Source organism: Microcebus murinus, chromosome 9 (assembly GCF_040939455.1).
Source record: "Microcebus murinus isolate Inina chromosome 9, M.murinus_Inina_mat1.0, whole genome shotgun sequence".
In the NCBI taxonomy this organism is placed as follows: domain Eukaryota; kingdom Metazoa; phylum Chordata; class Mammalia; order Primates; family Cheirogaleidae; genus Microcebus; species Microcebus murinus.
The window spans coordinates 53293415-53318452 of NC_134112.1; the positions used below are offsets into that span (position 1 = coordinate 53293415).

A 25038-nucleotide genomic window follows, 5' to 3' on the forward strand; every position below is an offset into this window, starting at 1 on the left:
AACCAGAAAAAAAAATTGAAAACGAAATTACCATATGATCCAGCAATGCCACTTCTGAGTTTTTCCCCAAAAGACTTGAAATCAGTATGTATAAGAGATGTTTGCACATTCATGTTCATTGCAGCACTATTTACAATAATCAAGTTATGGAATCAACCTAAGCGTCCGTCAACAGAAGATTGGATAAAGAAAATTGGTATTTTTACATGATGGAATACTATTCAGACTTAAGAAAGGAAGAAATCTTGTCACTTGTGACAACATGGATGGAAATGGAGAACATTATGCTAACATAAAATGAGCCAAACGCAGAAAGACATATACAATGTATTCTCACTGACATGTGGAATCTAAAATAATTGAACTCATAGAAGTAGAGAGTAGAATGGTGGTTATCAGTGGCAGGGGTGTGGAGGTAGAGGGAATAGGGGAGATAATAATCAAAAGATATAAAGCTTCAGTTAGATCAGAGGAATATGTTTTTTGTCTGAGATCTATTGCACATGATGGTGAATATAGCTAATAATTGAATACTGTACATCTCAATATTGCTAAAAGAGTAAGTCTTAAATATTCTAATCACAAAACACCCAATATTTGAGGTAATAGGTTAATTTAGCTTGATTGAATCATTTACATTGTATTAAAAATCATAACATTTCTTCATACCCCATAAATATATGAAATAATAATTTGTCAATATATAATTCAAAAAAATTTTAAAGTGAATGATTACAAACACACAATAATTGCAGTTGAAAGCACATATCTTATCCTGCTGGATAGTAAGAGCAGGAAATCCTGTCCTGGGAATGAAGTAAGTTTCCTGATTAGCCAATCTTTCTGTCCCTACTGCTGACCCAAAGTCTTTACTTCTGTTACTCAGAGGTGCTTTCCTCTGCATTTCCCTTCCCATCTACATCTGTCTGTGTTATTAAAGTGAATGCTGCTTCTGGAAAATCCCCTGTCTTAACATCCCTCTTCCCACTGATGCAAGCTTAGAGGCCCAGTGATTTCCTCAGATGTTTTCTAGTCAGATTTAGTATTTTGTTGCTGGTTTATTTCCCTCAGATTTTAGTAGGTTTGAGTCTATTTGCTTTTAATCAATGTTGGTCTTTTGTATCTATGGCCAAAATAAATTGCTTGGACATAATCTTTAAGCTAGACATGACCTACCACTGTGTCTTTGCTAGAAGTTTTGTCCTCCTGATGAAAGATGTTGAGAAATGTCTAAGGCACAAATTGTATCTCCTAATCAGGCTGGTGTTTTCCTGTTGCCATTTATACTAGTTTCAACTTGGCAAACTCTCCCATGCTCCACATTATGAAGATAGACTTTCAGTTACCCTGGATTGCAAGCCTCAGGCAGAGAATGCCTGTCTTAATAAATCCATATTTACTTTCTTCTTTGCTTTCAAACTGGCCACTTCTGGTCTAACTTCATTATTCTCTTTTAACTATTCCTCCCCCAAGAAAGTAAGTAAACACAGGCCACCATTCTGATTTTTAACTCCTCGTGCACCAGCAGTTCAGCCCTTATTAGCACATTGTCTACATCCCAAAATAATTCAAGCAACAGTTTGACAAAATGTTTCATCAAATCTTAACAATGTCTGTAAAAGGCAAGAACAGTTGGCTTCTTTTTCATTTACATTCTACTATCAAGCATTACTACATGTAGAGATACTTGTAACAATCCAAATCTGTTGCTGTGTTCAGAATATGTACTGTAACTTACTGAGGGCTTGGGGATTTTATTAATAATTTTATGACTGCACTAGACTGTCAAGTTAAGTGTGACTTTAGTTACCAAATACTGAGTCAAGTAGCACAGTAGTACTTCAAGGAGAAATCAGACAGAAAATAACAGAAAAGTTAGTGTTCTCACGAATGATATTTATGATCAGAAGAACTATTTTTTATTTCTCATAATAAAGGAGTTCATAATCTAAACATCATTGAAATTGACCCAACAATGGTTCCCAGCTGTTATAATGATAATAATTCTTGAATACCACCAGCTTTTTTTTTTTTTACTGAGCCCAATATATTAAAAATATCAATAAAAACCTCAAAAAACAAACTTGTATTGCCAGATGTGCAGGAGGGTTCTTACCACAATGGCGTCCGGATTGGAAAGAATTTTACATTTACAAGTCTCAATGGAACATTCAAGACAACCAGTGGTTACACTTGGTTTATGAATATAGTGTCTCAAAAACACAATCATCAATTTTATAATATATTTATTTTTTACATCAAGAGGATATTTATGGCTGTTACTTTGGAAAAAAATAATCACAACCAACTAAATGTAATGTCAACATGTAGAAATAAGATTGACAAAACGGTTAAGAATTACTTATATCTTCCTTTAATCCCAGCTTGCATAAGTGATGTCCAGTTATGTTAATTTTTGAGTGCCCTTGAATATAGTTTAAATATCTTAATATTTTACAGGGTATAATTTTTTCTCTCTCTCATTTTTGGTTTTAAAAAAGTTTTAGATGCTTACAATGATATCTCTTCTGTTTAAAGCATAAACATTCGTTTATACTGATCCTGTATAAGTTTATAAACATTTTTTAAGAAAATTGTCATTGGCATAATTGTAATAGGAAAATGGGTGAAATATATTTTCATTCAAGTACACATAATGTCTTTCCCTACCATGATGAATAAAATTTCTAAGTATAATTATTTAGTTAAAAAATGAATCCCATGTTATAACATAGAGTATACAATAAGAAGAGTATCTCCAATCTGCATTCAGCATGTATGTTTAGAATCATATAGTTTTATTAAATTTGACATATTAATGTTGCCAAGACTTCAGAGATTTGTGAATTGTTTTCCTACCAGTTTGTGCTAGACTACTCAGAAGCCAGGTGTGTACTGTTGAGTTATACAATTACATACTTGAAAATCAAAAGGGGGAAATGAAACTGTAAAAGCTACATAGACAGGAAAGCCAAATGCACTCTTAGGGCACATCATTACATACTTCAGACTCACAAAATAGGCCTCCTTCCTGTAAACAGTGGATAGAGAAATCAGAGAGTATATCACATTGGCACTTGGGGAGAGGTACAGAGAGATTAGATTCACTCTAGCAATTTTCTACAAGAGTGGAGCAACTGCAATATACCTAGAAGGTCAAAGCCAAAATAAGCTTTGACTCTATTTTATCTAATCAGGAAAACTCCTGCATGTTTTTGTTCTTCATGAATTTTTTGTGTCTGACAGGGAAAGAAAGTTTGTTGCAGAGAATACCACCAATCTTTCAAATCTTTATAACCTAAGACATAGAAATGGGGCCCTTATTTTTATTTTCTCTTCATAAGGTCTCCTTTTTCTAACTTTCTCCTTGAATTTGTTCCTTTGTAATTATCAAGGGCAATTTTGACATTGATAACCTAGATTGCTATGTATTATCATAACAGTAAGGCAGTGTTCCAATTAGCTTTCACACTTTTATATTCTTAATCATACTAATGAAGCTTTGCTTCTAGATAACCCTTGGGAACCACTAAGGAAATCAGGAAGTTTTCCTAGGATCATACGACATTTCAGGGGAAATGCTCCTAAGTCTGTTATCAGAAACTGAAAGTTCCTCGAATACTCTATCTTCTCTCATATCCTACAACCTATCAGAAACTTATTTATGTTTCTATTATTTATATTTCTCTTCCTAGGGCTAAGTATAACTTTAGACCTATAGAAAACATTTAATAAATGAAAGTGTAGTATAAATCAATTTTCCTTTGTATTCCACATTATTACATAAAGTTGAATAAAAAATTACTATAAATTCTGGTAATATGATAGTAACAGCCTGGTTGTCTAGAAATACAGAAAGTGTATAAAATCAAGATGTTAGAAATTAAGCAACAAATTTCTAGAATCCATTCAATAATGGTTTTAAGTGCAATGAACAGAATAGTTATCTAATCTCTGGGCTAAAAAAAGGGGAAAGAAAACAATATGTATTCAGGAGGAATTATCCTGTAATTCTTTTAGTCTTTAAAAAGTATACAATTTCCACCCTTTTAAGAAGAGAAGTTTAGAAGCAATGAGGTTATGGTTACTTAACTACCAACTTCCCCCAAAACGTCTAAATCCTAGACAGCTTAAGAACCAGGTAAATGTTTTGCAAAAGCTTTTTAAGCTCAGGTTTCTTATGTGAGCTAAGAACTCGCCTGTCAACTAAGAGATTTTTCCAGAGACACTGAAGTTCAAATGTTTTGAGATCCGGAAAAGTCTGTTCATTGTGTTTTGTTTTGTTTTGTTTTGTTTTGTTTAGAGTACAGGTATTGCTCCGCCATAAACATCCTTTGTTTTTAAGATGATATTTTAACATAGAAAATGAATTGAGTTCTATCTTATATCTGTACTTAGCATGATTCATTTAAGTAGATTATTTCCATTGTGTGCAGGTGGTAAACTTATCTCACATGGTTTTTATATAACAGCCGGAATAGCAAGCCCTTAAGAGCAACATCTAATGGTATCATTAAAATGATTGTAAACATGCCTGTTGTGGCAGATGTGAGCTTTCTTTCTGTTGATATACATTCAAATTGTTTGGTAAGATCAAACAAATGTAGAGTTTTAATAGGTCAAACATGTCTACATTCTAACAGGTTTTGTTTTTAAAAAGATCTGTTTCTTTAGAAGTCAGGATGGCTATAAAAGATCCAAACTACAGAGCAGATTCAAAGTCAAAACCTATTTTCTCTGATTACAGCAAAATTATCTGTATGTGTATTATTTAGCCAATGTTTCTAATGAAAAGAGATCAAGCAGGGAATAATATTGCAAGTATTAATAAGATGTTGGTGAATGCATGTGTGTCTATTAATTAACCATAATTACTGCTAGGTTTTACTGAAAACAAAATTAAAAATTGTGGGTCATTAAATTTTATCTATCCTTCTCCTAACCTTTTCACCTCTCCATCACCATCCCTGTCCCCTAATTTAATAGTTTCCTTAAAATGGTGTCACACAATGTGTTTTAATTTTCAGACCATTTAAAAATAATTCTAGGAAAGCCAGTTAAATTTGAAGTTCTCAAGCAAAACTTGGCTTTATTATTTTCCTGTGGCAAAATAAGTAGATTTCTCTGGCAGGGTTCTACTAATATGTATTTTTAATACAGAAGAAAATTTTAATTATGTACATTGTATGGAAGTAGAAAATGCAAATAGAGTATGTTTTCAATTAAATCTAATATCCTTCTTATACTGCATGGATATCTAGTGTTTTATTAAAAGTATCTCATTTAACTTTATATGTGAGAGGGTAGGGGGGAGTCCTAAATCACATAGCTAATAAACCAGAATTGACTATAAAAAGAATTTGCACTCTTAACTATTGGAATATACTGCTTGTTTTTTTTTTCATTTTATAGTGTTATTTACTATCTTCTATTTTAAAATAGGTAAATATATAAACAGTACTATTTCTAGAAAGATTTATAGAAAATAGTGTATTGAAGCTATTTTCTTTTGTGGTAAAGAGTAAAACTCACCAAATATTCCATTTCTCCCCCTACATTCTTGAATATTCTTACAATTATTTTAAACCATATGACTATTTTGGATAATAAAGTATGTGAGGAAGTGTCATGTGTGCCTTTCTGGGTTAAAATAGTGAAATTGCAGGCTCCATTCTTCAATATCTCTCCTCTCCTGATGTGGTCACTAGGAAGACACAAAACATCAGAACAGTGTATGTTATGGATTGCTGAGTTGCTGCAGGGAGAACTGTGCCCGAAAAGATGCCCAAATGTGTAGTGAATTCAGACCGAATCAGACATAAGCCAATGTTGCATTGAGCTCTGAGATATGGGCATTATTTGTTCCTGTCCAATCTAACCTACCTTTGTAGAAATTTTTGTAGAAGTTAGTACCAGAGGTGAGATGTTGTTTTAATAAACTTAATATATTTGGTATCAATCGAGTGATCCAGTGGTGGGTGAGTAGAGATAGAACTGGTATTAGGGGTTTTAGAAAAATGGGAGATTCATTTCATGCTATGCAAAACCTTAGAATAATGTGAGCAACAGATCATGTACCTAACAAATTTTTTACTTTAGTTTGAAAGCAGATGTTAATAATGTGTGTGATTTGCTAATAACTCTATTTGACAAGATATAATAAGGAAAAATGCTCTTAGAATAAAATTGGCTAGTTTGCAAATGGAAGTGAAAGGGGAAGAGAGAGCCCAATATAAAGCTTTTTAGAGTTGGAAAAATAATTGCTTCATGGTCTTAACAAATGATAAGAGTGAAAAAGTCTTTGGAGATAAATATCTGGTAATATAGTTCCAATTGATTAAATTGCCTCAAAGCAAAGAATAGATTAAGAATGTGGCATTCAATAATTTGGTATAATGATTCAGAGCAAAGATCAGATTAAGAGCGTGGCTTTTCTGGGAAATTCAAACAGCTTCTGTGTAACTCTGTTATATTGAGAGAATGAATAATGGAATAGAAGAGTAGAGATATAGAAGATAGAAAGAGCTGGGTATGTTCCAGATACATAAAGATGATTGGAATTAAAACTTACTGGATGTTTGAAAGTTGTACTGGCAATGAAATTATGAGTTTGAACAAAAATAACCATGACTTCCGCTCACCCAAATCAGAGTGGCTTTTATCAAAAAGGCAGAGAATATCAGAGACTGGTGAGGATGTGGAGAAATGGGAACCTTGGTATAATGTTGGTGAGAATGTAAATTAGTACAGCCACTATGGAAAACGGTATGGAGGTTCTGCAAAAAACTAAAAATAGAACTACCATGTGATCCAGCATTTCCACTACTGGATATATATGTAAAAAAAGGAAATAAGTATATTGAAGTGATATCTACACTTCCATGTTTATTGCAACACTATTAACAATAGCCAAAATAATGAAATCAACCAAGTGTCTGTCAATAGATGAATGGATAAAGATAATGTGGTATATATGCACAATGGAATATTACTCAACCATAATAAAGAATGCAATACTGTCATTTGCAGCAATATGGATGGAACTGAGGTTATTATGTTAAGTGAAACAAGCCAAGAACAGAACATATGACAAATATCACATGTTCTCACTCTTATGTGGAAGCTAAAAGTGGATCTCACTGAGATAAAGAGTAGATCAGTGGTTATTATGGGCTGAGAATAGTAGGGGAGAGGAAGTATGAAGAGAAGTTGATTAATGGGTACAAATATACACTTAGAAGAAATAAGACCTTGTGTTTGATAGATCAGTAGGCTGATTATAGTTAACATTAATTGATTGTACATTTCAAAATACTAGAAGAGAGTAATTTGAATGTTCCTAGCATAAAAAAATATTTAGAGTGATTGATATCCCAATTACCCTGATTTGATTATATGAATGTATCTAATTATCACATGTAACTCCAAAATATGTTCATCTAATATATATCAATTAAAAAATTAATTTTTTAAAAAAGACTTACAGATTTAAAATGACTCTAAGTCCTCAAATTTCCTATGAGCAGGAAGCTAGCTGGGAAAGTTCCTTGGACTTCAAGTATAAAATATTTCTATAAACTCACTTCTAATGAATACAAGTATAAAGGGAAAGGAAAAGCATCCTTAAAGATGGAGCCAGGGAGACCAAAATAAAAATTTAGACCCAACAGGGGAATACTTCCCAGCCTCTCGTAGGGACCCCTCACAATTCTTGCTCACTGGAAACATGTCCATGAACAGTAACTTCTGTGTGTCTCTTATTTTTCTCTTCTTTTAATGGTATCTATTCTGTTCCTATTCCACCTTAATCTTTGAATTGTCTCTCTTAGAGAGTAGTTGAGTATGTTTCTTTGTAGATTAATGAGAATAAATAATGTTTGGAGATGGAGATAGTCCCCAATTAATACTTTCCAATTATTACATTATTCTTCTATATTTCCTTGCTCTAGAGGTTAGGTGGGGCCAAGAGCTAGTCTTGATCAAGAAAGATGAACAGAAGTGACATTGAACTTTCAACACACATAATTGAACTCTTATTTGATTCTCCAATAACTCTCTTTCTCTAACTTGGCAAAAATGAAGGCCTGTGTTGAGATGATACAGTCACATGATTGAAGTAGCCTAAATCACTACACAGAAGATAATGGCCTTGGGATGGCTTGGGAATCCACAGCACACAGCAGTGTACTTGTTAGAAAAAGAAATAAATTTTTGTTGTGTAAGGTCTCTGAGATTTTTTAAAAAATTTTAAATTACTATATGACCTCATCATTTTTGACTACCACCTCACTGTTACTATATTTAACGCAATTTATAGCTAAATAATACTGCTGTCAGTTTTCAGACTGAAAAACATGTTGACTAATATTTTTAACAGATTTATATGTGTTCCTTTTCATTTTTACCTATTATAATGACTAGAAATTGATCTATTCTGCTCTTTAGAAGTGAAAATGATAGAATTACATTCTATGTTTAGGGCTCTGTAATATATAAACCTAAAATAAAATCTAATGCATTTTACAAAATCAAAATGATGTGAAAACTACAGATGATTATTTTTAATTTCTCAATGTCATAGAAAAAGTGATCTCTGCTTTAACATCTTTGCAAAAATAAATAGAACAAGGAACCAATGAGTTATTTAAAGGACTCATTAACTTTCATCTGACCCTATTTGTAATTGAGACAGTTGTGTCCTAGAAGTACCCTCCAAGAAATGATTAATGAGGTTTCCAAATACTCTAAATTGACTGACATAGAAGGGAGTGAACCTGTGCTTTAGTGAAACCTCTGCGAGTCCCAGGCAAAGGGGATGCTTATCTCTGAAATAATTCATGTTAGTCTCTAATCCCAAGCATTTACCAATGTAATTATCTTTTTTTAAAGTTTAAGAGCTCAATACATAAGGTGAACAAGGAGATAAATTTATGAAAATTTTCTCTCTAAGCATTAATTTACAGCAGGTTTAGATATAGAAATCTTTTAATTTTGTTCATGGTAATAACAGATTTCCCACAAATGCATTGAATAGTATTTTTCTACATTTCTGTTCTACAAACTAGTTAAGATACCATTTGTACCGTAGAAGGTTGAATGGCAATCTGTTTTATTTGATCACGGTATATAGCTCATTTGAATAAATTAATTTGACCCCTTGTTATATCACCTAAAGACTGGAGTTATCCACAACAATGATTAAATCCTCACTTTCACTAGAGTAAATTTGCTATAGCTATAATTCTGAAGTAAAATGTTTAAAGTAAATGTAAGAAAATGTTAATATTTCAGTGTCTTGTTGCAAATGAACTTTTTTTCATTTTCAAATGTACCACTCTTTGGAACTTTCTTTGTAATTAGAAGTAACATTTTCTATACTTTAATTACCAATATCCTCATTATTTAATTTTCTATCTGTTAAAGTATAAAATTATTTATTATATAGTGGAAATATTCAATTTTCTTTGGTTGATTTAGTTCATTGGTTTAGTATACTTTATTGCTTTTTTTCCCAGTTTCTTAAATATTTATTATAATAGTAACTTGTTTTTCTCTTGTTAATTATTCAAATTAATAGCTGTCTATGTAGAAAGAGGTTTTTTGTTTTATTTTTTCTTGTTCTTATCTTCTTAGGCTAAAACTTTAAAGAGAATTATTTTTAAAAAATACATAATGGTGTGTTTAAGAGATGTTACATATATTTATGCAATTATAAGGAAAATCATTTTTTTAGTAAATGTAATCCCAGGATCTAAAATGGTAAAATTATCATTCATTCTCTGAGATTTTTCTTATAGGACTTTTTCCATTATACATACTACACACACACACATATGTGGACACAAACACACACATACATGAAAAATCAGAATCCAAAATATACAGTTTAATTAAAAGAGTATTTTAATTTATTAATTTTGAAAAGACAAATGCCACTTTAAAAATTTTTTTTTTATTTTTTTTTATTTTTTTATTTTTTTTTTTGAGACAGTCTCGCTTTGTTGCCCAGGCTAGAGTGAGTGCCGTGGCGTCAGCCTAGCTCACAGCAACCTCAAACTCCTGGGCTTGAGTGATCCTTCTGCCTCAGCCTCCCGAGTAGCTGGGACTACAGGCATGCGCCACCATGCCCGGCTAATTTTTTCTATATATATCAGTTGGCCAATTAATTTCTTTCTATTTATAGTAGAGACGGGGTCTCGCTCTTGCTCAGGCTGGTTTTGAACTCCTGACCTTGAGCAATCCGCCCGCCTCGGCCTCCCAAGAGCTAGGATTACAGGCGTGAGCCACAGCGCCCGGCCCACTTTAAAAATTTTTTACAATTTTCTAAATGAAGCCAGTGTGTCTTTAAATTGGCATAATCTTGATTGCTCAACTACTGCACAAAATTCATACATGGCCTCTTATCCTCAACTCCCCAATCATTGTTCTTTTAGTAAATATACTTAAGTAAAATTCCTAAAATATCAATTGAGTCCAACTTCATTATTTTTGAATAATTACTTCATCGAGACAAAATTCTCTGCCAACGTTTAAGATTCTTCGTAGAATGACCTCAAAATATTCAATGAACTATATGTGCTACTAATGGTCAAGTTGCAATCTTTGCTTGTTAGGAATATCTTCTTAGTCTCTTCTATGAGAACTTTTTGCTTGGACAAGAAAGGATGTACCATATGGAACAGGGTAGGTTTTGCAGACCAAAACATATATAATAATGAGCACAAATGTAGGTCAGCACATAGAAGAATTTTGTGGAATTTTGTGAGGCAGGTGTGACCTCCCATCGGAGAAGGTGGTAGGCAGAAAGTGAATACTTTTATTAATTTGTTGAAAATTTGGGGTCTGTGTATTTTGATGTCTGAGTGCCAGAGGGAGCTTCTGTTTTCCTATGTTTATTGGTAGAGCTTAGCTTAATGTAAAACTTAAGGAGCAATATTTTAAATGTTTGAAAACTATAAGAATGAAAGACAGGGAGATTATTTCATTCATTGCCTAGGGTGTAGTAGACAAAATAATGGTTCCCAGAGATGTCCATGTCCTAATCCTCAGAACCTGTGAATATGTTACTTTACATGGCAAAGGGGACTTTGCTGATTTGATTAAAATAAAGTACTTTGGGATGAGGAGATCACTCTGAAGTATTGAGGTAAATCCAACCTAAACACATGAATTCTGTAAATCAGAGGATCTTTCCCAGCAGTGGTCAGAGAGAGATGGCTGTGCAAGGACCAGAGAGAGGTCTTTAGAAATTGGAAATAACAAGGGAATGGATTTTTCCCTAAGGCCACTGTGAGGTACTCAGCTCTGCTAATACCATGATTTTTAGCTTAAAGTGTCAGACTTCTGACCTATAGAACTGCAGAATAATAAATTTGTGTTGTTTTCAGCCACTTATTAATTTTTCACAGTGGCAATAGAAACATAATACTCATGCCAGATCTATTCCATTTTCCTGAATTTATTCATGATCTCCATCAAAGTGTCCTCAACCTTCCACTGCCTATCCAAAGTTCCTTGGTAAATTTAGAGTTTGAGAAAACCCTTTCCATCTCTGAATGGTACTCTCAGAGTTTACCTATATCCTCCATCATATAACAGAACCCTGAATTGCCATGCAAGAAGAGTTTGTCCAATTTAATTATGCTGCCAAAGTAAATTGTGAATATGTCTTAGGAATGATTTCTGTTTAATCTTTTGTGTCTTCTAGTACACCTGGGGCAATGTATGTTTTTATTGCTCTAAAACTATTTGGAGCAACAACATTAATTATTTAAATCTTTTCAATCCAGGAAAATATCCTTATGTTTTCATTTACTGTTTCATTTTTATGATATTTTATTATAGTGTAAATAATTAAGGTATATTATAGAAAGTCAGTCTCATTTATTTGGATACATATGCTGGACTCAATTTTTTTAATGCACACAAAACCTGCCATGGAATTTCTCATATTGCCATGTAGTTCACAGAAATAAGATTTCCAAAGTCCAATATGCTAAACTCGCTCTCATTCCAAAACCATAACTTTCATTTACATTTTTATCATTTGAATCAAAATAGCCCTAAATTAGTTGCCAAACAAATCTAATTTGTTTTTAGCAATTGTGCATGAGTCATGCTGCCAGTGTTTTTGCCTTACTTGTTACAAATTTTCCCTAATTGGAAAATACTGTGAGCAGTAAAATATGAAGAGAAAAGCCACCAGAACTTTGAAGTTTATTGGTTAGAAAAATTGGAAGGGTTTTCCCATATTAATTTTGATGGGCATAAGGATTATTTATTTTCCTTGCTTCAGTTTCATCACCTCATTCTAAGTTATGAAATAAACTGGTAATTTGGGGAATAGTTTTCAAAACCTGACCACTTCCTCAAATTGGATCTTTGTTTTTATAAATAGATACAATTATGTGCATATGTCGGGAGATGAATACAGTAGTGTGCATGTTGAACAGAATCTCTCATGAGAAGTTCTTGAATTCTTTAGAATTTCACTCTTGAATTTGATCAATGGAGACAATGGGGTCTGTAAAATATTATTTCTTGGTGACAGTACTATTTTCCCATAAACATACACTTCATCTCACATGCATGTGCTTAGTTGTGTTAGACAAGCATGTTGGACAAGCGTTGGTGATATTAACCATAGAGCTATAGTTCAACTCCATGAGTTATAAACTAAATCTTAATTATTAAGAAATACTTCATCCTTCCTCTAATGTATTAAATCTTAGAACAAATGCTTAAAAATATAGTCATAGATTTTAATTTTCTTATCTATAAGGATAAAGAAATTAAACAAATGTAGGCCCACATATAATCTTTTCAATTTACACTTTGAGTTTTTAAATGAGTATACTGTAAGTTATTTAAAAAGGCATTTTATGTCTAAATTCACTGCATATGCATTGCTCATTTATTTATAAACTGAAGAAACTTTAGATTGTTTTAATAAAGTTATATTTATAATAGCATGACATGGCAGACAACTCCATTTACCCAGAAATATTAGAAAATCAGATTTTATTTATTATTGCCTATGATGATCTGCTTTCTTCACTGTGTGAAATTGAAATTACCATCACTGGAATTTTCTAAGGAGAGGAACCCTCTTTTGTTCAGTGGCAGGGTAGGGGGGTGTAGCTTTAGAACAGGTTGTTGATCAGATGAGCCAAAGGAGACTTGCATAAATTATATTCCCTAAGATAGCACCACCTGTTACTATAAACATAGCTAAATAGTTTTTGATCAGTAGTAGCCAGAACATATTCACCACTAAGAAAATGAGGCTTCTTCAGACTAGAGTAGATCATTTGTTGAGTCGCAGCTGGAGTGCAATTAGTTTCCCATTAGTTTTCAACTTTGAAACAATGATGGAAACCCTTACTTCCCTGAGACATCTCCACATGACCAAATATTCTATCTCTGAAGATGGATAGCACAGACCAGTGGGAAAAAAAATCTGGTCTTATTGTCTACCAAACTATAAAGGTTCATATTCCAGCAATGCCACTTAATATTGTGCAACCTCAGGCAAGTTACTTAGCTTCTCAGAGGGTTCTCCGTTCCTTATTTACAAAATAGGGATAAAAATACCACAAAATATCCCAATATAGCCAAAGCAAACCTGAGCAAAAAGAACAAAGTTGGAGGCATCACACTGCCTGACTTCAAAACATAACACGAAGCCACAGTAACCAAGATAGCATAGGCAGGCATAAAAACTGGCACATAGGCCAATAGAACAGAATAGAGAACAAAGAAATAAATCCATGTGTTTACAGCCAACTGATTTTTTAAAACATGCATCAAAAACATTTATTTGGGAAACCATAGTCACTTTAATAAATAATGGTGGGAAAACGGTATTCATATGCTGGAAATGAAACTATATCCTTACCTCTCACCTTATACATAAATCAACTTGAAATAAACTAAACACTTAAAGATATGATCCAAAAATATGAAACTACTAGAAGAAAGCACAGGGGAAATGTTTCAGGATATTGGTCTGGGCAAAGATTTTATGGATACAACCTTAAAAGCATAGGGAACCATAGCAAAAATAGACAAATGTGATTTTATCAAACTAAAAAGCTGCTGCACAGCAAAGGAAACAATTAATAGAGTGAAGAAACAACCAGCAAAATGACAGAAATATTTACAAACTATTCATTTGATAAGGGATGAATATCCAGAATATACAAGGAACTCAAACAGCTCAACAGCAAAAAACCAAATAATCCCATTAAAAATGAGTAAATAATCTTAACTATTTCTCAAAAGAAGGCATTGGCCTAGGCAAAGAATTTTTGAAGAAGACCCCCAAAGCAATCACAGCAGCAACAAAAAATAAACAAATGGGATCTGATCAAACTAAAAGGCTTCTGCGCAGCCAAAGAAACTATCATTAGAGCAAATAGACAACTTACAGAATGGGAGAGAATATTAGCTCTCTACACTTCTGCTAAAGGTCTGATAATAAGAATCTATCTAGAACTCAAAAGATTAACAAGAAAAAATCAAACAACCCCATCAAGAAATGGGCAACGGAAATGAACAGAAACTTCTCCAAAGAAGACAGAATAATGGCCAGCAGACATATAAAAAAAGTGCTCAACATCTCTAATCATTAGAGAAATGCAAATCAAAACCACAATGAGATATCTTCTAACCCCAGTGAGATTGGCTCATATCAAGAAATCCCAAAGTAGTAAATGCTGGCGAGGATGTGGAGAGACAGGAACACTCTTACACTGCTGGTGGGACAGCAAATTAGTGCAACCTTTGTGGAAAAGAATTTAGAGATACCTCAAATAGCTAAAAATAGAAATACCATTCAACCCAGCAATAGCATTATTAGGCATCTACCCAAAAGAGCATAAGACATTCTATTATAAAGACATCTGCACCCAAATGTTTATGGCAGCACAATTCACTATTGTAAGGACATAGAAACAACCCGCATGCCCATCAATTCATGACTGGATAATTAAAATTTGGTATATGTTTACAATGGAATATTACTTAATTCTAAGAAATGATAGTGAGCTAACACCGCTTATATTATCTTGGTTTGAGCCTAAACCCATTATCCAAAGTGAGGTGACACAAGATCAGAAATATGGGCTCCACATGTACTCACCATCACATTGGTACTGACTGATTATCAATATGGTGCTCAAGGGGTGGTGGTGTTCACCAGAGATTCGAGGGGTGGGAGGATAGACCCACATCTGAGGGATGCGGCGAACAGTATGGAGGGGAAGGGCATACCTCTAACCTTTGCTAAGTAAAGGCAAAGTTGTAAAATCTAACCAAAATGTTATAAAAAAAAATTATCGGGTGTCAGGAAGGTGTGGGGGAGAGGATGGGTTTATATATATACATTATCAGTGCATTGTGCATTGTTGGGGGCATGGACACGCTTGAAGCTCTGACTCGAGGGGGTGGAAAGGCAATAGCAATGTATGTAACCTTAACATTTGTACCCCCATATTATGCTGACATAAAAAATAAAATTAAATTTTTTTAAAAAAAAGGCATACAAATGACCAAAAAGCATATGAAAAAATGTCCAACATAACTAGTCATCAGGGAAATGGAAATCAAAACTACAGAATTGCTATTATTAAAACAAAACAAAACAAAAAAACCCAAAATAATAGTTTCTGGCAAGAATGCAGAGGAAGAGGAACTCATATACACCATTGATAGAATGTAAATTAGCACAGCCATTAAAGAAAATAGTATGGACATTTCTCCAAAAACTAAGAATTATCATATGATCCAACAATCCTACTACTGGATATACATCCAAAGAAAAGGAAATCAGTATGTCAAAGAGATATTTGCAGTGTCATGTTTACTATAGTACCATTCACAATCAAACGCCCATCAGTGAGTTGTTGATAAAGAAAATATGGTATGTATACACTATGGAATACTCTTCTGTAATAGAGAAAATGAAACCTTGTCATTCATGGCAACATGGATGAGCCTGGAGGACATTATGTTAAGTGATATAAGCCAGGCACAGAAAGATAAATACTGCATATTCTCACTTCCATATATATGGGAGCTATAAAAAGGTCTCAAGAACAGAGTAGAATAGTAGTTACTAGAATTTAGGATGGGAGAGGGTTGAGGGAGAGAGGTTAGTTAATGGACACAAAATTATAGCTAGATAGGAGGAATAAGTTCTAGTGTTTTATAGCACTGTAGGGTGACTGTAGTTAACAATGTATTGTATATTTTCAAGTAGGTAAAAAAGAATCTTGAATGTTTACAACATTAAGAAATGGTAAATATTTGAGGTGACAGATATGCCAATAACCCTGATTTGGTCATCATACATGGTATACTTGTATTAATATATTATACTGTACCCCGTAAATATGTACAATTATTGTTTATTGATTAAGAATAATAAAAATAAAATTAAAAAAAGAATAGCTACCACACTGGGTTGGATTGTGGATTAAGTAAAATAATGCCCCAAGACTCTCTGTACAGCCCTGATAACTGAGGAAGTTTTCAGTGAGTGGCAACTGTTGTCACATAAAGATATTAGAAGGATGAACGAGGTGGCATTTTTGAACAATGTAGGTTGGTACTTGGCACACTTAATGCCTTCAATCATGTTACTTTTCCCCTGAAATTTCCCCTTTAAAGTATCAATTCATGTTTCAAAACTTCACATATCTCACTAGGATTGCAGACATTAAGCCATAGTGTACATAGATCTGTCATAGGCAAATCCTATGGCAGAGTGACTAATCCAGTTACATCTATCTCACAAACACAGTTAAAGCTCTGGTTTCCTATATGCTAGCAATCATACACTTTAAAAACTATTACTCCCAACAAATATACTAAGCATTGCCTATAGAAAGGTACCCATCCATTAGGCAAATTATATCATTGGATGCTTGCTTTTCCATTTTCTGCATATAAGTTTAACTCTTTTGTCTTAACACTCTTAGAAATACCTTAAGTGATTTTTTGTCATTTTTCTTATAAGGACAATCCTAGAGTATTATTTTAGATTAATTATAAATGCAGATATATACAAGAATGATTAAGAAAGCAAAATGTCCATAAACCAGAGACAGTTTTTAACAAGTTGGGCATTGCCCTTTTAAACATTTTGTTATACATGCATGCACATGCACACATATACATGTACATATATTTACACACATGCATTCATAAGATATGTTTAATATATGCATTTTAAAAAGTATAGTGTTCATATTCTATAATTTATTCAAATGTTCCCCTTTTTGAGGAACATGCATATTTTCCATTTCCACTATCATTAAGCAGTGGTGCAGTGCATATGTGTATGTCTTTGCATGCATATCTATTGCTATTCTCTGGATGAATTCCTTAGAATGGAGTTTTTGGCCAAAGGATATACATATTAATATATTTAGTACATATTGCTTTTCACAAATCTGTTATTGATTTTTGTCCCCACTGACAATGCAGTGTCAAAGTTTCCATGAGTTTCATTCTCTATTTCCACTGCGTTTCTCCTCTGGGTTTCTGCCCATCAGATGATGCCTGAGATCCATTACTGTTCCCTGATCTTCTGCCCAGGCCTTCTTGATCATGTTTTCTCAGTAACTCTTTTAGCTGGGACCATTCCTAAACCTTGAGGATTTCCTTCCTAATGTTCTGGTCCTCTAATGCCAATCTCATCACGGTTTTGATCACTACTGTTTAAAAGATATAATCAAAAATAAGGATAAACACCACACATTAATAAATGTAATTTCAACTTGCTTTGAAAATAATAATGCTCACTTAATTGCCAGACACCAGACTAAGTGATAGATATATACATCTATCTATCTATCTATCTATCTATCTATCTATCTATCTATCTATCTATCATCTATCTATCATCTATCTATCTAGATAGATAGATATATGGGCTATTATTAACATCTTCCTTTTCAATAAAAAAATGAAACTCAGAAAATCTTAATCATTTTCCAAGAACAAATGGCCTATGAGTAGCACATCTGGGCTTATATCCATGGTTATATGATTTTAGTTCTACTTCTAGCCACTATGATATATTGTCTGCATTTGGAGATACAGAAAGAAATTTAGAGCTTTGCCAGCACTTCAGAGGCATGATTCTGGAAAGTAATTTTACTAATAAAGTACAGTGTGATGAAAAATATAAATTTAGATAGGTTTAAGTCTAGGCTGATCTCATTATTTTTAAGCAAATATCTGTTATTAGGTTCAATAACAAAAAGTTATTGATTCTATTTACTTCTTTGTAATGATTGCAGACATTCTGTAAGAGATGTTTAGTTTAAAATATATCCAAATAATCATGATGAAGTGGAAATTTAGGCAAGCTTGTAGGTAACTGATATCTATACTTATTTGAAAAACTATTTTATTCAATGTGTATCGAATAGATATCATAGAATAATAAACTATTGGAAATTTGGTGGTCTTATAGTACCCATCAACTTGGTCAGCTGGGATAATCTAATATAAGCTCATTTTAGCTTCTGCAGGATGGCTGGAGTCACTAACTTAGTCTGGGCTTGGCTGGGCAGCTTAGCAAGGGCTTCTCCATTTTATGTATTTCTCATCATCCTTCTGGGACAGAGTTGGGGGGGGGGAGGGTGGGGTTAGCCCAGGCATGTCTATCTTACAGTGATGGCAGAAGCACAAGAGAGAGCAAATAGAAATGCCATTTCTTGAGCCCTCATCTTACACATAGTCAACTTGCACATAGTCAACTTTGCCTCATTCTATTGGCAAAAGCAAGTCTCATGACCAAGCTCATAGCCAAGGAGTGGAAAATATAGGCATCATCCTTTGTGGGAAAGACAGCAAAGTTATGTGGCAAAGAGCATGAATATAAAGAGAGAAAGAGAACTGGGGCCACAAATGCAACCTACCACCAATGCAACTGAATTTTTATTTGAAGATGGATTTTAGTTCTAAACTAAAATATTATTCTATAGTATTAATTATTGGATCCTGGGATATAGCGAAAATTTCTGATTTCCCAAAGGAAAAAGGAAAGGCTGTAGAATTTTTGCTTTCTGGTCAGGTGTTTTTTTCCTATGAAATAATATTGTTCGTGTTCATTAAGAGCCTCTTGTGTGTCTCTCTGGGTTCAGATTTCAGTACTAAAACCTCTCAGGGAGTGACTCATTAAACTAGTCACCACTACATCCACCCACTCAACCTCATGCCATAGTCTCCAAATCTGCGGCTGCTGTGTCACATAAGCATGAAAATTGTAGAATCTAGAATTCCCATTCAACTTGTGCCAAAACACCAAGCCTTAAAGTTTTGGAAGAACATGTGAGAGTAATTGTGAAAAAAAAGAGCTTTATTGTTGGGGAACCAGATCCTAAGGTGAGTATTACTCACTCACACTGAGTTAACCGGAAACTGGAGGAGGGAATCATAGCCCAGGAGTGTGACTGAAGATGGCCGGAAATGTCTAAACAGCTAAGGGGGGGAACAGATTTTGTCTAAAAAGATAAGGCAGCTAAACAGAGAGTGAGAAGACATGAGCCAAATTTACACACACAAATAGTGGAAATAATCTCTGAGAATCCAATTTGGGAAGAAGTAAGGGAGATAATAATGCCCTGAGTGGCAAGTGATGAGAGAACAAAGAGGTTAGTGATGCCTGAGAGACTCATCAGTAATGTTTTCAAGGTGTCATGCAAGAGTTCACTGGCAGTAGGACAGAAGTGTTCCTTTTTTTGTGTGTTTTAAACTTGCTTACCAAGAAAGTCTAGTTTTTGGTTAAAGTTATATAAAATACTTTACAAAATTATTTGCTTTGCTTTTCAGAATATTTCAAAACACAATCCATGGGACAACCTAAAATAACAAAAGAAATTAGTCATCAAGAAGAGGCCCTTTAGTAGGTAAGTGGGCAGAAACTCTTTATCTCTAAAAGACATACGACTCTTCTCTTCACTTATGTTTGACGTTAAGTGGAACCTAAATAGTGGTAAAGAGATTAACATTTTTATAGTCTTATAGCTGAAGTCTTCAAAATAGCAATCTAAAAGCAAAGTAAAAAATTCAATCAGTTGTCTGCTCATTTTTTTCAAATTCAAATATGTACAGTATTATTTCTCAATTTCTTGTCTTGGTATGAGTAATGAGATAACTATAATAAATAGTTGCATACCTTAATATTTTATTTTCTTATTATTAATTATAAGTTAACACTATGATCTGAACAATTAACACCTAAATACTCATTCTAATACACATGAAAATTCAAAATTTTATGTTAAAGAATTACTTCTAAAAATATTTAAGTATTTTACATCAGGGTAAAAACTAAAGATAATTACCAATTATGTTTTATTAAGATAACTGTTTAAATTCTACTTGTTTTCAATGCCTCGTCTGTCTACCACTTCCATACTACATGACACAGATAAAAGTCTCTAAGACATGTTACACGTTATCCAGTAGTAACCATCAACATGCTGGCACAGAATCAGAAGGGCATATCTGATTCTGTAACAAGTTTCTGAAGGAACAATATAATAAAAGAAAAAAGTATTACTGGAAAGAGCTTCTGCCAATAACTACTTATGTGATCTGTGGCATAGTTCTCCTGTGAAAATGGCAAAAAGGAGAATCCTATATAGATAGATTGATATGTGTAAGTGCCTGTGTATAGACACTTATATGTGCATGTGTTTATAAGAAGATACACACATATATGCACATATAACCTATATGTAGCTAAATGTATGTATATATAGGGTAGATACATATATTTTCTATCCATATATCTAACTATCATCTATCTATCAATTATGATCTATCCTCATCTTCTATATGATTAGGTAATACCATCCATAGCTGTTGTTGACATGGAGAAACTTGGGGATCTGGAAGTGTTATTTCTGCTTGCAATCATGCTATATTAGTTTGTGGTTTATACAATCATCTTTATATGTCTCCTCATCTTTTCTCACTAAGGAACTTCATATCCTATAGCTTCATCTCTTTGAATCTGTTTTATCTTCTATAAAATGAAAATTAATGTAAATATTGTAAAGATATATTTGAGGTCCAAATAAAATAATGTATATTAAATACCTTGAGAGGGAAAATGTTTAAAAATTAAAAGGAGAATTTAAAACATAAGAAAAACTATGTTTGACACAAGGCTAAAGTTAAGAATTCAATAGAACAACCAAGTGTTTTTTTTTTTTAATTTACCTTTTAATTGCATTTAAGACCTACCTATCCTAACTTCTAATAAAATTATAATTTCTTTATGATTATCATAGATATTTCATATTTTATTATAGGATGTATCTGTTAAACTAAATCTAGGAGTAAGACTTATACATTGGGTATGTGTACACATATTCCTTATTCCCTAATGAGGCTCTAGAGCTATGAAACATGCATGTGCACTGTGGAGACAAAGTTCATGAATTGTACTTCACATATATTATTGCAGTTAATCCTCATACACTTCTAAACAAAACTTTCATTAGTTCATGCTTGTACTTAAAACCAACACTGCCTTCCTTTGCCAACATAGTAAGTTACTAGTTCCTTAGATCTCCATTCCAGGCTCTCAAGAATGAGGTCACATCCTACCTCTTTGAGGTTATCTTTTACCTATGGCCTTTTACTTATGGTTATCTTTTACTTCTGTGCCTCAACCAGACTAACATATCCATGCCACCCACAATTCTGTGGGCATTCAACATCTGCACCTTCATTTTTATAGCTTCCTTTCCTACCTGGAATGCTTCCCATCTTGAGCAAAGATTTTGCATCCTTTAAATAATAGGTCCACCTCTACCTACCAGCATTTCCGGATCATCCCAACCCGTGATTATATCCATTATCTGATAAAGTAAAAAAAATTGATCATCTGTAATGAGGCAGAAAGAGTATGTGTTCCATGTTCATGCTTGACTGAGTATGTCAAGCATGGTTATAACATAGAGTCACAGAGGATGAAGTGAGAATCGGACAGCAAAGATCCATTGACTACTATGGTGGTTTGCTAAGAAACATAATTTGTTGTAGCAGTTTAATAAAGAGGAGTAATTTGCTGTTTTAGTGAGTTAATATTAATCATATCACCATAATTTACCATTTTAATATTACATTTTTGTACCACTTATTAAACTTATAATTATTTGTTTAGTGCTTAAGTTTCTCCACTAGATTATCAGCCTTATAATGGGATTATATACTTTTGCTTTAGTCAAAACTATATGTCATGGGCCTACTTCAGGTCTGTGGAAACTACTAGTTCACAGTAAATATATGATGAAGTAAATTTTCATTGTTGAAACACTATGACGTGCTACTTTATCTAACTGATAAAATTTGATCATTGGATAAAGTGAAGTCAAAGATTAAGGGAAAAGAAGGTCTTTGACATATAAAAAGGGCAACAATCTATTTTAATAATGATTTATCTGTTTATGATAGCTTCAGTGTAAGCTTTGGAAGGTAATAGGAGAGCCCTTATTTTTTTCTTTGTTGGTAAATAAAATATTCCAATCATTTAGTTAAACAGTAGTGCCTCTAATTCTTTTAAATGTTCATAAAACTATATTATAATCACTCAAATGTAAATTATGATATAATTTAAATGTTATAATTTTATTCATGATAAATATTCCAAATATAAGCTAAGTGCATGTTACTGAATATAGATGTGTTATCTATTCACAGTGTCTTAGAATTATTAATTTCTTAGAGAAATATCTATGATGTTTTTATAGTTCTCAATATCAGAGTAGTATCGATTTGTTTGTAAATAGAAATGTGCTAAATATATAAATTCACTTAAGACTAACATCATAGTGACTTTGAAGTTCTTGCAGGAATAAAAAGGTGAGAATCTAAAAAATGTAATAGGATGAGTAATAAGAGATAACTAGAAGTCACCATATTATCAATAAAATGTAGTTACCAATATAAACAATATACATATCAAATAAATATTAATAATACAATATGAGGTATAGTCAAATTTAGTTTGGAAAGAAGAACCTTCACAGAAGTAAGGGACTGGTTCAGGGAAGGATTTTGGAAACTAAGAGATGTGGGTTTGCATCTTGGATTCACCATTAATGCTCTGTGGCATTGAGCAAGTTACTTAAACTCTTTCAGTCTCTATTTTAAGCATGAAATGGGCATTGTGATAATAAATACAGAAAGTGCAAACCAAGCACTGCCATACCTAGAACCATAACTGAACTATAAAGGCATCGAAAGAGCATCTTTCTTTGGTTTCAAACTCTTAATATATGTGGGCTTTCCTTCCAAACATGAATGCTTGGGTAAATTGGGTATGATAATGTTCTCTGCAGCCTTGGGCTTTAGTACAGATTCACCCTTGTCATGACATACTTTATTTTCCTCTGTCAAGCCCCATCCAGACACCCTTCGGTTCTTCCTGCAGGATTGAACTGAGTCTATCTCCTGTGTCACTATTCCTAGTTATTATTATTTAGTTTGTCATGTGTTTTTCATTCCCTTTGTAGTGCCATAACCACAAGGTAATGGTAAGGCAGGTCCTGTTGCTGGGCAGCTGGGAGTAGGGTTAATGCACCATGCAGCTTTGATCAAGAATTGTAACTCTATTTGGTCAAAATGCATTCTGTGTTTTTAACTGCCCTCATTCTTGTGGTTAAAAGAATGCAAACAATTCTGCAATTCCACCTCTTTTATTTTCTTGTTCTTTTTTCTCTCACTCCTCAGTCTCTCTGTGTCCTCAGGGCCTACTTGACCTGTAGAGTTTCTTCTGAATTTGCTAACAACTTTAAGTTCCAAAAGTTACTCTTAATTCTTTTTTCCCTTTTCTTATATAACAAACGTTGCCTCTGATCCATAATTATTATTTTAAAAAATTAACAGTATAGTGGTATAAATAGAACATTTTTTTTTTGCTATTTAAAATAACAGTAAATGCTTAGGTTCTTATGTTATACAACAAAACATATTTTGGGTGATAAAAAACTTAATTTATTATGCCATAGAACAATATGCTTTTTGTGGCTAAAATAATTAAATACAGATAATTCAAATGATTAAAACATTAAGAAAAATTTAATACAGCCATAATCCAAAAGGGTGATGGCTTTCTAAGTTTGAGTGACAAAATGAAATTATAAAGAGAGAAGCAAATGCTTAACAACACAAAATTAAAAGTTTTACTTGAAAAAACTTTTGTATATTTATGTCTCTTTATTTTTTCTTTAACTGATGCTGAAGTGTAAAATACAAATTAAGACAAAGTAATTTCAGGGAATATGACAAAAGAGTATGTTAATATATAAAACTTCTTGGTTTCAGGATCTTGTTATATCCTTAAAAATCATTGAGGACCCTAAAAGCTTTTGATTATATCTATCAATATTTGCCATGATAGAAATTAAAATATATATTTTATAATATGTATTTAATACTTCATTTTAAAACTATAATAAACCAATCATGTATTAACATAAATACATATTTTAAAGAAAATATATTTCCAAAACTAAAAGAAATCAGTTAGAAAGTAGCATCGTTTCATATTTTTGAACATCTTCTTAACATCTGGCCTAAGGGATGAGTTCTCATACCTGCATCTGCTTTCAATCTGTGGTGATAGCACCCATCTGTAGCCTCTGAAAAACTCTGAAAAACCGCACTGTACACTTAACAGAGAATAAGAATGAAAGAAGCATATTATATCTTAGTATTATTTTGAAAGTAATTTTGACCTTTCAGAGCCCCTGAAAAGTTCTTATGGAAGCTTAGGGCTCCCTAGATCACACTATGAGAAACACTGGCCTCGACCAATCAGGGCCATAGTGGGAGCTGGAATTAATAACAATGTCACAAAAAAGCATGGCTGTTGTTTAAGTGAGGAGGAATGGAATGGATGTGAAAGTGACGATCACAATGTTCTCTAACCTAGAGTTTATTGTTCTTTAGCCATTCAAATTAGGCTATAATCACATATAATTAAATAAAAACATATTTATGTTATAA

At 33.0% G+C, this 25038-nt stretch overlaps 1 long non-coding RNA gene across 1 annotated transcript in view; it reads left to right on the forward strand.

Annotated features, from left to right (window-relative positions):
• LOC142872866 (uncharacterized) overlaps positions 1-25038 on the forward strand; it is a 150336-nt gene that overhangs the window by 75531 nt on the left and 49767 nt on the right. The window contains exon 2 of the long non-coding RNA XR_012920959.1: positions 19846-19922. This is a non-coding gene — a long non-coding RNA (uncharacterized LOC142872866). The remainder of the gene's footprint in view (positions 1-19845; positions 19923-25038) is intronic.